This window comes from Coregonus clupeaformis, unplaced genomic scaffold (genome assembly GCF_020615455.1).
Source record: "Coregonus clupeaformis isolate EN_2021a unplaced genomic scaffold, ASM2061545v1 scaf0921, whole genome shotgun sequence".
NCBI classification, from domain to species: domain Eukaryota; kingdom Metazoa; phylum Chordata; class Actinopteri; order Salmoniformes; family Salmonidae; genus Coregonus; species Coregonus clupeaformis.
In genome coordinates, this window is record NW_025534375.1 from 179,449 (window position 1) to 192,579 (window position 13,131).

A 13,131-nucleotide genomic window follows, 5' to 3' on the forward strand; every position below is an offset into this window, starting at 1 on the left:
AACTATATGAACTCAGAAGGTTGTAGAAACATGTCCACAGTGGTATTACTAAACAATATGAACTCAGGTAGTAGAAACATGTCCACAGTGGTATTACTAAACTATATGAACTCAGAAGGTTGTAGAAACATGTCCACAGTGGTATTACTAAACTATATGAACTCAGGTAGTAGAAACATGTCCACAGTGGTATTACTAAACTATATGAACTCAGAAGGTTGTAGAAACATGTCCACAGTGGTATTACTAAACTATATGACCTCAGAAGGTTGTAGAAACATGTCCACAGTGGTATTACTAAACTATATGAACTCAGAAGGTTGTAGAAACATGTCCACAGTGGTATTACTAAACTATATGAACTCAGAAGGTTGTAGAAACATGTCCACAGTGGTATTACTAAACTATATGAACTCAGAAGGTTGTAGAAACATGTCCACAGTGGTATTACTAAACAATATGAACTCAGAAGGTTGTAGAAACATGTCCACAGTGGTATTACTAAACTATATGAACTCAGGTTGTAGAAACATGTCCACAGTGGTATTACTAAACTATATGAACTCAGAAGGTTGTAGAAACATGTCCACAGTGGTATTACTAAACTATATGAACTCAGGTTGTAGAAACATGTCCACAGTGGTATTACTAAACTATATGAACTCAGGTTGTAGAAACATGTCCACAGTGGTATTACTAAACTATATGAACTCAGAAGGTAGTAGAAACATGTCCACAGTGGTATTACTAAACTATATGAACTCAGGTTGTAGAAACATGTCCACAGTGGTATTACTAAACTATATGACCTCAGAAGGTTGTAGAAACATGTCCACAGTGGTATTACTAAACTATATGAACTCAGAAGGTAGTAGAAACATGTCCACAGTGGTATTACTAAACTATATGAACTCAGGTTGTAGAAACATGTCCACAGTGGTATTACTAAACTATATGAACTCAGAAGGTTGTAGAAACATGTCCACAGTGGTATTACTAAACTATATGAACTCAGGTTGTAGAAACATGTCCACAGTGGTATTACTAAACTATATGAACTCAGAAGGTTGTAGAAACATGTCCACAGTGGTATTACTAAACTATATGACCTCAGAAGGTTGTAGAAACATGTCCACAGTGGTATTACTAAACTATATGAACTCAGAAGGTTGTAGAAACATGTCCACAGTGGTATTACTAAACTATATGAACTCAGAAGGTTGTAGAAACATGTCCACAGTGGTATTACTAAACTATATGAACTCAGAAGGTTGTAGAAACATGTCCACAGTGGTATTACTAAACAATATGAACTCAGAAGGTTGTAGAAACATGTCCACAGTGGTATTACTAAACTATATGAACTCAGGTTGTAGAAACATGTCCACAGTGGTATTACTAAACTATATGAACTCAGAAGGTTGTAGAAACATGTCCACAGTGGTATTACTAAACTATATGAACTCAGGTTGTAGAAACATGTCCACAGTGGTATTACTAAACTATATGAACTCAGGTTGTAGAAACATGTCCACAGTGGTATTACTAAACTATATGAACTCAGAAGGTAGTAGAAACATGTCCACAGTGGTATTACTAAACTATATGAACTCAGGTTGTAGAAACATGTCCACAGTGGTATTACTAAACTATATGACCTCAGAAGGTTGTAGAAACATGTCCACAGTGGTATTACTAAACTATATGAACTCAGAAGGTAGTAGAAACATGTCCACAGTGGTATTACTAAACTATATGAACTCAGGTTGTAGAAACATGTCCACAGTGGTATTACTAAACTATATGAACTCAGAAGGTTGCAGAAACATGTCCACAGTGGTATTACTAAACTATATGAACTCAGGTTGTAGAAACATGTCCACAGTGGTATTACTAAACTATATGAACTCAGAAGGTTGTAGAAACATGTCCACAGTGGTATTACTAAACTATATGAACTCAGGTTGTAGAAACATGTCCACAGTGGTATTACTAAACTATATGAACTCAGGTTGTAGAAACATGTCCACAGTGGTATTACTAAACTATATGAACTCAGAAGGTTGTAGAAACATGTCCACAGTGGTATTACTAAACTATATGAACTCAGATTGTAGAAATCTTCAAAAGTATAGAATGTACACACTAAGAAAAGAGGGTTCCGCAAGGCTTCTTTGGGAAGGGTGATGGTTCTATGTGGAACCATAATGACTCAAAGAACCCTTCATGCCATTCAATGGTTATTTGCAGCTCACAAAAAGGGTTATTTGCGTTTTAGTGATAATTAAAATGTAGGGGCGGTGGATCATTAGAATATTTTGCGGAGTGGTTTGTTCAAAGCTCTTTTTGTGTAACAGTGAGTGAGTGCCATTGACGTTTATCTAATGTGTTGTGTTATGCAATGACTGTTAATACACACAGTTACAGTGCCCTCCACAATTATTGGCACCCCTGTTTAAGATGTGGTCGAGGACTTCCAAAAATTCTCATTTTTTTTAAAAACAACATAGAACCCAAATGCAAAAAAATAGAAAAATCCAACCTTTTATTTAAGTACATTACTTTGGTGGTAAAAAAAAAATCACACATTTAGAAAAAAAAAAACTTGAAATCATGTGTCCCACAATTATTGGCACCCCTAACAATTCTGCTGAAAATTTTAATTGATTTTTTTTTAAATATATTTTTCTGTAGTTGCTAAAGTTGGTCAGGGTATCTAGGAACTTTTAATTAGTAATTCATGACTTCCTGTTTCCCTGGGGTATAAATATGACGTGACACAGAGGCCTAATTCTCTTACCCATTTGTCAACATGGCAAAGACAAGAGAACAGACCATTCAAGTAAGGCAGATTTGTGTCGACCTTCATAAGTCAGGCAATGGCTACAAGAAAATAGCCACTCGCCTTAACTTGCCCGTATCTACAGTCAGAGGAATCATTAAGAAGTTTAAAACAACTGGAACAGTGACAAACAAGGCTGTAAGAGGTCCCAAGTTTATCTTGCCACAACGCACAGTGAGGAGGATGGTAAGAGAAGTAAAAAAAAGTCCTAAGCTCACTGTCACAGAATTGCATCAAAGAGTGGCATCTTGGGGTCACAAAGTCTCCAAAACAACCATCAGACGCTCTCTACATGCCAACAAGCTGTTTGGGAGGCATGCAAGGAAAAAGCCTTTTCTCACTAACACTCACAAACGTAAACGTCTGGAGTTTGCTAAGCGGCACTGGGACTTCAACTGGGATCGTGTGCTTTGGTCAGATGAGACTAAGATTGAGCAACAAACACTCTAAGTGGGTCTGGCGTAAAACAAAAGATGAGTATGCCGAAAAGCACCTCATGCCCACCATGAAGTATGGTGGAGGATCTGTGATGCTGTGGGCCTGTTTCTCTTCCAAAGGCCCTGGGAACCTTGTTAGGGTGCATGGCATTATGAACGCTTTGAACTACCAGGACATTTTAAATAAAAACCTGATGGCCTCTGCCAGAAAGCTGAAGATGGGTCGTCATTGGGTCTTTCAGCAGGATAATGATCCAAAACATGTGGCAAAATCTACACAAAAATGGTTCAGCAGTCACAAACTCAAGGTCCTCCCATGGCCATCTCAGTCCCCAGACCTCAACCCAATCGAAAACCTGTGGGGCGAGCTAAAGAGGAGAGTGCATAAGAGAGGACCCAGGACACTGGATGATCTAGAAAGATTGTGCAAAGAAGAATGGTCAAAGATCCCTCTCTCTGTGTTCTCCAATCTTGTGAAATGTTATAGGAGATTAAGTGCTGTCTTATTGGCAAAAGGGGGTTGTACAAAGTATTAACATCAGGGGTGCCAATAATTGTGGGACACATGATTTCAAGTTTTTTTTTTTCTAAATGTGTGATTTTTTTTTTTACACCAAAGTAATGTACTTAAATAAAAGGTTGGATTTTTCTCTTTTTTGCATTTGGGTTCTATGTTGTTTTAAAAAAAAGGAGAATTTTTGGAAGTCCTCGACCACATCTTAAACAGGGGTGCCAATAATTGTGGAGGGCACTGTATGTGGGACTATGGCCAGTGGCGGTGTCTTGTGAACGACTCACGTATGGCCTTGTGTCAATTGAGAACGGTTGACTAAGTCAGTGGTTCTCAATTCTCTCCTCAGTGATCTAGTGATGTTACGTTTCATACTGAAGCTCCAAGGCATGCGTTGAAATCGCTAAGCAGCTAACTTCGAATCAGTGTGCCGATGCGTGTATCACTTTATCAGAAGTACGTCATCAATGATGTCCGAAGCTTTGTTTAATCACATGCTTTTTCAAACCGTGTGTTGCAAAATGCGAGATCCCACTGATTTCACCGTGGTTCCGATGCTTTCTTCGATTAAGCTGCTTTCAAACACCGACTGCTACTGGATACCATACTTATACATTTAGTTAGGATTTTGTACAAATAATTTCACCTGACTGGTATCTTAGCACGTAGAGTAGGGAACTATGGAACATTCCAGGATGTGGGAGTATGAGTTCGAATCCCGTTGAATGGACACTATTTTGAAAATAGTTTTGTGAAACCACACTTTCTGCACTGTTGTTGTCACGATCGTCATACATAGAGGACCAAGGCGCAGCGTTGAAGGTGAACATATTATTTTATTAGAATGATCACACGATCAAAACAACAAACGATAACGTGACGTCTACGGTTTAACACAAACCAAATAAGAACAAGAAACCACAAACACAAAGTGAAAGACAGACAGTTAAATATGGCTCCCAATCAGAGACAACCAGCTGACACTCGTTGCCTCTGATTGGGAGTCACTCTGGCCCACATAGAAATACCAACATAGAATTACACACCCTGGCTCAACATAACAGTGTCCCCAGAGCCAGGGCGTGACAGTTGTTCAAATAATTTGTTTTATTTAGTATAGTATAAGCTTCTCTCTTAAACATCCTCAATAATGCCATAGATTCCATTTTTGAAAAATAGTCCACTTGAAGGCAGAAAACGAAGCATGATGTAAAGATGTGAACTGACTGGAGGCTATTACAGCCAAAGACTTACCACCACAGAGTTTTGATCAAATCAGTGGAGAAAAAAACACCTCTATCTGATAATCACACATTGCTATTTATTTCTGACCAGCAGATTTCACTAATGTGCATTGTGTGAATGAATAAAGAAGCTCAGAGCAATTAACCTAATTGACACAATTGGTTGGAAAGCCTCATTGGTTTCCTGAAGCAATCACTACATTGACCTGCAGCAGTTTGAGAGCTAGCACATCTGATGCAACTTGTCATGGCAGGTAGCTTAGCATTAAGAGCCAGTAACTGAAATGTCGCTGTTTCGAATCCCCGAGCCGACTAGGTGAAAAATCTGCCAATGTGCCCTTGAGCAAGGCACTTCACCCTAATTGCCCTATGTTGCTCTGCATAAGAGCGTCTGCTAAAATGTTAAATATAACACCTATGGAATTTTAACAATATAGTATGGCTAACCAGAATACAAAAAAAACCTGTAATGTAAAATTTAGATGGATAACTCCTTCCTTCTGTCACTACAGATTTAGATGGAGAACTCCTTCCTTCTGTCACTACAGATTTAGATGGAGAACTCCTTCCTTCTGTCACTACAGATTTAGATGGAGAACTCATTCCTTCTGTCACTACAGATTTAGATGGAGAACTCCTTCCTTCTGTCACTACAGATTTAGATGGATAACTCCTTCCTTCTGTCACTACAGATTTAGATGGAGAACTCCTTCCTTCTGTCACTACAGATTTAGATGGAGAACTCCTTCCTTCTGTCACTACAGATTTAGATGGAGAACTCCTTCCTTCTGTCACTACAGATTTAGATGGAGAACTCCTTCCTTCTGTCACTACAGATTTAGATGGATAACTCCTTCCTTCTGTCACTACAGATTTAGATGGATAACTCCTTCCTTCTGTCACTACAGATTTAGATGGAGAACTCCTTCCTTCTGTCACTACAGATTTAGATGGAGAACTCCTTCCTTCTGTCACTACAGATTTAGATGGATAACTCCTTCCTTCTGTCACTACAGATTTAGATGGATAACTCCTTCCTTCTGTCACTACAGATTTAGATGGATAACTCCTTCCTTCTGTCACTACAGATTTTGATGGAGAACTCCTTCCTTCTGTCACTACAGATTTAGATGGAGAACTCCTTCCTTCTGTCACTACAGATTTAGATGGATAACTCCTTCCTTCTGTCACTACAGATTTAGATGGAGAACTCCTTCCTTCTGTCACTACAGATTAGATGGAGAACTCCTTCCTTCTGTCACTACAGATTTAGATGGAGAACTCCTTCCTTCTGTCACTACAGATTTAGATGGATAACTCCTTCCTTCTGTCACTACAGATTTAGATGATACCTCCTTCCTTCTGTCACTACAGATTTAGATGGATAACTCCTTCCTTCTGTCACTACAGATTTAGATGGAGAACTCCTTCCTTCTGTCACTACAGATTTAAATGGAGAACTCCTTCCTTCTGTCACTACAGATTTAGATGGAGAACTCCTTCCTTCTGTCACTACAGATTTAGATGGAGAACTCCTTCCTTCTATCACTACAGATTTAGATGGAGAACTCCTTCCTTCTGTCACTACAGATTTAGATGGAGAACTCCTTCCTTCTGTCACTACAGATTTAGATGGAGAACTCCTTCCTTCTGTCACTACAGATTTAGATGGAGAACTCCTTCCTTCTGTCACTACAGATTTAGATGGATAACTCCTTCCTTCTGTCACTACAGATTTAGATGGAGAACTCCTTTCTTCTGTCACTACAGATTTGGGTAAAACAGCTTTTCATTTCTTTGCACCTCACTTATGGAACAATCTTCAAAATACAGTACAGTTTGATGCATGGGTGCCTTTCGGTCCATTCAGATTGTTAGTAGAGGACCTCTTCACTGAGGAATGTGGTTGTTTTTTATCATGGGGTTTTTTATCATGGGTTTTTTTATCATGGGGTTTTTTATCATGGGTTTTTTTATCATGGGTTTTTTTATCATGGTTTTTTTTATCATGGTGTTTTTTATCATGGGTTTTTTTATCATGGGGTTTTTTATCATGGGTTTTTTTATCATGGGTTTTTTTATCATGGGTTTTTTTATCATGGGTTTTTTATCATGGTGTTTTTTATCATGGTGTTTTTTATCATGGTGTTTTTTATCATGGGGTTTTTTATCATGGTGTTTTTTATCATGGTGTTTTTTGTATTTTTCTTTTTGTGTTTCCTGCCTTGATTGTAGCATCTGTCTCTCTAACTTCTATTGTGTGATTGCTGTAATTCATTTTATTGTGTAATTGCTGTAATTCATTTTATTGTGTAATTGCTGTAATTCATTTTATTGTGTAATTGCTGTAATTCATTTTATTGTGTAATTGCTGTAATTACTTGTAGTGTAATTGCTGTAATTACTTGTATTGTGTAATTGCTGTAATTACTTTTATTGTGTTCTTGCTTGGTCTTGTCATGCAGGTCTCCATTTAAACAGACCTTGGTCTCAATCAGACTACCTTGCCTTAAATAAAGGTTAAAAGGTGCAATATGTAACTTTTTGGGTGACCCGACCAAATTCCTATAGAAATGTAAGATCTGGCATTCAAAGCAAGTCTAGGAAGCGGTAGATCTGTTCTATGTGCGCTATTTCTTTGCTTCCCGGTCTTAAGTTTCGGTTTTGCGTCTTTTAATTTCGGTTTTGTACACCTATGAAAATACAATATTTTTGTTTATGGAAAATATATTTCATATCGGTTTTGATGATACAATGATTCTCTACACTATACTTGCTTGTTTTGTCACATAAACTGAAATAACGTGAACAATTAGAATTTTAGCAACCAGCAACTGTCAGAGCATAATAAATCCCCATGAAACTACATTTTTAAATATATCAAAACTATATTTCAATAGGTAAAATACATTACATAAAGTAATAAAATATATGCCATTACATAAAGCAAAAAACATACACTGAGTGTACAAAACATTAAGAACACCTTCCTAATATTGAGTTGCACCTCCCCTCTCTTTTGCCCTCAGAACAGCCTCAACTCGTCGGGGCATGGACTCTACAATTAAACCTCCACTTTGTCACTGATTGGGTGTCGTCGGGTGAGGTCGTCGGGTAAGCTTGGCTTTATACATAGTTTGGGCTTTGTCGAGTAAGGCTTAAACTATGTATTTAGATTGTAGTTAGGTATTGTAGGTAGTTATCGTGGGTTGTTATATGTAATTATTGAAGGTTAAAATATACACTGATTGGACAAAACACACAAAGCCCCCTCCTGCTTTACAGTATATACTCAGATACACAAAATACATATTTGTTCTCCACTTCAATAGTAATATCATCAATTCTGACCAGTAACTTACCTAGGGTCAAAGGTCACTGGTCCATCACTAAAATGTATAGGACGTTCCATAGAGAAGTCACTCTTCATGGACAGATGACTGGGTACTGGAGAGACTGATCTCAGAGTTTGGTTGGAGATTCTGGAAAACATAATAAATCACCATGAAACTACATTTTAAAATATATCAAAACTATATTTCAAGAGAAAAAATACATTACATGAAGCAATAAAATATATGCCATTACATAAAGCAAAAATCATACACTGAGTATACAAAACATTAAGAACACCTTCCTAATATTGAGTTTCACCTCCCCTCTCTTTTGCCCTCAGAACAGCCTCAACTCGTCGGGGCATGGACTCTACATGGACGACTGATTGGGTGTCGTCGGGTGAGGTCGTCGGGTAAGCTTGGCTTTATACATAGTTTGGGCTTTGTCGAGTAAGGCTTAAACTATGTATTTAGATTGTAGTTAGATATTGTAGTTAGGTATTGTAGGTAGTTATCGTGGGTTGTTGTATGTAATTATTGTAGGTTAGTATTGTATTCGACTGAGCCCGGTGTAGCACGAAGCTAGGTGGCTAATCCACTACCTAGCGGGTAGCTACTGGAAACTATTAGCAACGGTATAGTTGTTTCACGCCTGAGTGCCTGTAATTATGCCAGCTGGCTGCCTACAATAATTACATACAATATTTGCCTACCATTCAGCTGTTTTCTAACCTCATTGTCTGAACCGTTAACGTTAGGTAGTAAGTGGCTACTGTGCTTGAAATTTAGCTAGCTTGTTGCTACCTGGATAGCAACTAGTAAACAATAGCTGGAACGTCCTGGCGAACAGACGCGAACTGGCTGAGTCAATTCAGTGGCTAGCTTTGCACTTGGCTAGCTAACAGTAGCTGCTAGGGGTAAGTCATAACCTACATTTGTGTTTTATTTTTACATATTGGTAGCTAGAGTCGTCCAAGGAATTCGGGACATGGGTGACTAGTTAACGTTAGTTTTGCTCTCTCTGTGTGTTTGTGCCGTGAAAGGAGAAGTTTCTTCTTTGTCTGAAAGCAATGGCTAGCTAGTATGCTAACTATTCTAGCTAACTAACTGGCTGAATAAGTTGACGATGGACTCGCTCAAGCTGTCGGGACTAACACACAACGTTAGACACGGACACGAACGATCTGCTTGGCGTGTTGACACACTGGTGGTTTGTTGTGGCCGAGTATTGGTGCTAAACCGTGTTGTTGGAGTCCGGCATGCTAGCTGGCTGTGGCGTCTTATGACTAGGTGCCCTGGACAATTTTCACGGAAGAATACTGTACCTAGTTAGCTAGCTGAATAAACTAAGTTAGTCTATTCCTAGAAACATTGAACCGCTGTAGTTTACAACAATTATAGTTTCTGAGGTGGAAGTTGGGAGAGTTATATTTGGGTGTTTTGGTGAGGGAGGCCCCGCTCTCTCCTTTCCCAGATGTTTAGTTCATTTCGTTCCGATCTCCTTTGTATTTTGTAGCCATTTTCTGCAGCCTGTCAACTATGCCTCTGCCTATCCCTGTTCTCTCCTCTCCGCACAGGCTATACAAACCCCTCACACCGCGTGGCTGCTGCCTCTCTAACCTGGTGGTCCCTGCACGCACCACCCACGTGGAGTTCCAGGTCTCAGGCAGCCTCTGGAACTGCCGTTCTGCTGCCAACAAGGCAGAGTTCATCTCAGCCTATGCTACCCTCCAGTCCCTCGACTTCTTGGCACTGACGGAAACATGGATTACCACTGAAAACACTGCTACTCCTACTGCTCTCTCCTCATCTGACCATGTGTTCTCGCAAACCCCGAGAGCATCTGGTCAGCGGGGTGGTGGCACAGGAATCCTCATCTCTTCCAAATGGACATTCTCTATTTTTCCCCTGACCCATCTGTCTATCTCCTCATTTGAATTCCATGCTGTCACAGTCACTAGCCCATTTAAGCTTAATATCCTTGTCATCTATCGCCCTCCAGGTTCCCTTGGAGAGTTCATCAATGAGCTTGACGCCTTGATAAGTTCCTTTCCTGAGGATGGCTCACCCCTCACAGTTCTGGGGGACTTCAACCTCCCTACGTCTACCTTTGACTAATTTCTCTCTGCCTCCTTCTTTCCACTCCTCTCCTCTTTTGACCTCACCCTCTCACCATCCCCCTACTCACAAGGCAGGCAATACGCTTGACCTCATCTTTACTAGATGCTGTTCTTCTACTAATCTCACTGCAACTCCCCTCCATGTCTCCGACCACTACTTTGTATCCTTTTCTCTCTCGCTCTCCTCCAACACTACTCACTCTGCCCCTACTCAGATGGTAATGCGCCGTTGCAACCTTCGCTCTCTCTCTCCCGCTACTCTCTCCTCTTCCATCCTATCATCTCTTCCCTCTGCTCAATCCTTCTCCCTCCAATCTCCTGATTCTGCCTCCTCAATCCTCCTCTCCTCCCTTTCTGCATCCTTTGACTCTCTATGTCCCCTATCCTCCCGGCCGGCTCGGTCCTCCCCTCCAGCTCCGTGGCTTGATGACTCATTGCGAGCTCACAGAACAGGGCTACGGGCAGCCGAGCGGAAATGGAGGAAAACTAGACTCCCTGCGGACCTGGCATCTTTTCACTCCCTCCTCTCTACATTTTCTTCATCTGTTTCTGCTGCTAAGGCCACTTTCTACCACTCTAAATTCCAAGCATCTGCCTCTAACACTAGGAAGCTCTTTGCCACCTTCTCCTCCCTGCTGAATCCTCCTCCCCCTCCCTCTCTGTGGATGACTTCGTCAACCATTTTGAAAAGAAGGTTGACGACATCCGATCCTCGTTTGTTAAGTCAAATGACACTGCTGGTCCTGCTCACACTGCCCTACCCTATGCTTTGACTTCTTTCTCCCCTCTCTCTCCAGATAAAATCTTGCGACTTGTGACGGCCGGCCGCCCAACAACCTGCCAGCTTGACCCTATCCCCTCCTCTCTTCTCCAGACCATCTCCGGTGACCTTCTGCCTTACCTCACCTCGCTGATCAACTCATCCTTGACCGCTGGCTATGTCCCTTCCGTCTTCAAGAGAGCGAGAGTTGCACCCCTTCTCAAAAAACCAACACTCGATCCCTCTGATGTCAACAACTACAGACCAGTATCCCTTCTTTCTTTTCTCTCCAAAACTATTGAGTGTGCCGTCTTTAGCCAACTCTCTTGCTATCTCTCTCAGAATGACCTTCTTGATCCAAACCAGTCAGGTTTCAAGACTGGTCATTCAACTGAGACTGCTCTTCTCTGTGTCACGGAGGCTCTCCGCACTGCTAAAGCTAACTCTCTCTCCTCTGCTCTGCTCTTGTCTTTCTAGACCTGTCTGCTGCCTTTGATACTGTGAACCATCAGATCCTCCTCTCCACCCTCTCCGAGCTGGGCATCTCCGGCGCGGCTCACTCTTGGATTGCGTCCTACCTGACCGGTCGCTCCTACCAAGTGGCGTGGCGAGAAGCTGTCTCCGCACCACGTGCTCTCACCACTGGTGTCCCCCAGGGCTCAGTTCTGGGCCCTCTCCTATTCTCGCTATACACCAAATCACTTGGCTCTGTCATATCCTCACATGGCCTCTCCTATCATTGCTACGCAGACGACACACAACTAATCTTCTCCTTTCCCCATTCTGATAACCAGGTGGCGAATCGCATCTCTGCATGTCTGGCAGACATATCAGTATGGATGACGGATCACCACCTCAAGCTGAACCTTGGCAAGACGGAGCTGCTCTTCCTCCCGGGGAAGGACTGCCCGTTCCATGATCTCGCCATCACGGTTGACAACTCCGTTGTGTCCTCCTCCCAGAGTGCGAAGAGTCTTGGCGTGACCCTGGACAACACCCTGTCGTTCTCCGCTAACATCAAGGCGGTGACCCGATCCTGTAGGTTCATGCTCTACAACATTCGGAGAGTACGACCCTGCCTTACACAGGAAGCGGCACAGGTCCTAATCCAGGCACTTGTCATCTCCCGTCTGGATTACTGCAACTCGCTGTTGGCTGGGCTCCCTGCCTGTGCCATTAAACCCCTACAACTCATCCAGAATGCCGCAGCCCGTCTGGTGTTCAACCTTCCCAAGTTCTCTCACGTCACCCCGCTCCTCCGCACACTCCACTGGCTTCCAGTTGAAGCTCGCATCTGCTACAACACCATGGTGCTTGCCTACGGAGCTGTGAGGGGAACGGCACCTCCGTACCTTCAGGCTCTGATCAGTCCCTACACCCAAACGAGGGCATTGCGTTCATCCACCTCTGGCCTGCTGGCTCCCTACCTCTGCTGAAGCACAGTTCCCGCTCAGCCCAGTCAAAACTGTTCGCTGCTCTGGCACCCCAATGGTGGAACAAGCTCCCTCACGACGCCAGGACAGCGGAGTCACTCACCACCTTCCGGAGACATTTGAAACCCCACCTCTTTAAGGAACACCTGGGATAGGATAAAGTAATCCTTCTACCCCCCCTTACCCCACCCCAAAGAAAGAAAGATAAAAAAAAAAAAATACATATTGTAAAGTGGTTATCCCACTGGCTATAAGGTGAATGCACCAATTTGTAAGTCGCTCTGGATAAGAGCGTCTGCTAAATGACGTAAATGTAAATGTAAATGTACAAGGTGTCGAAAGCGTCCCACAGGGATGCTGGCCCATGTTGACTCCAATGCGTCCCACATTTGTGTCAAAATGGCTGGATGTCCTTTGGGTAGTGGACCACTCTTGATACACACAGGAAA